The sequence below is a fragment of the Sciurus carolinensis genome, chromosome 8 (genome assembly GCF_902686445.1).
Source record: "Sciurus carolinensis chromosome 8, mSciCar1.2, whole genome shotgun sequence".
NCBI classification, from domain to species: Eukaryota; Metazoa; Chordata; class Mammalia; order Rodentia; family Sciuridae; genus Sciurus; species Sciurus carolinensis.
The window spans coordinates 40,112,767-40,114,262 of record NC_062220.1 but is presented as its reverse complement, the minus strand read 5'-3'; positions in this window follow the sequence as shown (position 1 = coordinate 40,114,262).

Here is a 1,496-nt window from a genome sequence, read left to right as displayed (position 1 = left end):
TGGCATCAGATTCCTAACTTAAGGAGCTTTTGGCTACAAAATCTCCCCCTAAAACTCCCTTATATTATCTATGGCTCACCCCCAAAATACTGTATTTCCATTAAGCTAGTGTAAACATTTTCCTGCATCACATCTCTAGATTTGTGGTTTGCTATCTATTAATTTCTAGTTGTTGTTTGTTGTCAGATCATTGCCTGATGGCTTACTTGGAAGTGATTGACTGTTACTAAGCAACCCTTACAATGGGTGACTCTGCAAACCCAGGGGAAACTACTTAAAAAGGGTCACTGAGTTATGAGACCAGGGCAAAGAACAGGTAGGTGATTATCAAAGAAAATAAAGTGGGTAGATGGCACTTCCCATCACCTGGTTGCTAATAACCTCCAGGGAAGGGGAAGGATCCTACTTTCCAACACAAGCAATCACCCCCTGGAAGACTCTTCCTATCCTTTGACATGAGAAGAAAAGAAACCTGAAATCTATAAAGGGGCAAGACACCCCCACTCTCTAGGGCACCAGCTTTGAACTCCTGGGGAAAGATTCCGAACTGATACTAGAGTAAGAAAACTCCCTAGGTCTACAGAGTTGATCCCCAAGCTTTTCTTGGGGTTTTATCTCCATATTTATTAGTGTTGTGTTCTCCGTTTAGTAGTCTGTTAAAAATATTCAATAAATTATTAATTTCAGGTACTATATTTTAGTGTTATGTTTTCCTAAAATGCTTTTTTTCAGTACTGGGAGTTGAAACTAGTGGCACTTTACAACTGATCTACATCTTCAGTCCTTTCCACTTTTTGTCTTGAGGCAGGGCCTCACTAAGTTGCCCAGATTGGTCTCGAACTTGTGATCCTCCTGCCTCATACTTCTGAGTAGCTGGGATTATGGGCATGCACCACCATGTTCAGTTTATTTTTGCAATTTTGTATTTTATTCCACAACATCCCTCCAACATAAATACTGAAAGATATAAGGACCCGAGTTTTTTCTTCTTTTCTTTTTTCTTTCCTTTTTTTTTTTTTTTTTTTTTTTTTTGGCCAATTCCCAGCCCTTATTATTTTTTATTTTGAGCCAGGTTTTGCTAAGTTGTTTAGGACCTTGCTTCATTGTTGAGACTGGCTTCCAACTGGGGTTCCTCCTGACTCAGCCTCCCAAGCTGCTGGGATCCAAGTTTCCAATGATAGTACAAAGTATTTTTCTCTGATATATAAAACAATTACAGCAAAATATTATTTTAAAATCCAAGTTTTCTTATGAAAGATTAATTCTCTGAGGTGAATACTTGGTCTCAAACCACTGAGGTTCTTGAGAAGATAAATAATTGCTTGAGCGAGTCAGGTACATAGCAGATGGGAAAATATGATATATTCAAGTTGGATAATTCATTTGATTATTTAATAAAATGATTATTTGCAAATATCTGGACCTGATATTGAACAGCAACAGGAGCTAGTGCTACCCCTTGAGACTAGTCCGACCTTTAGAACAGAAGGGAAAAA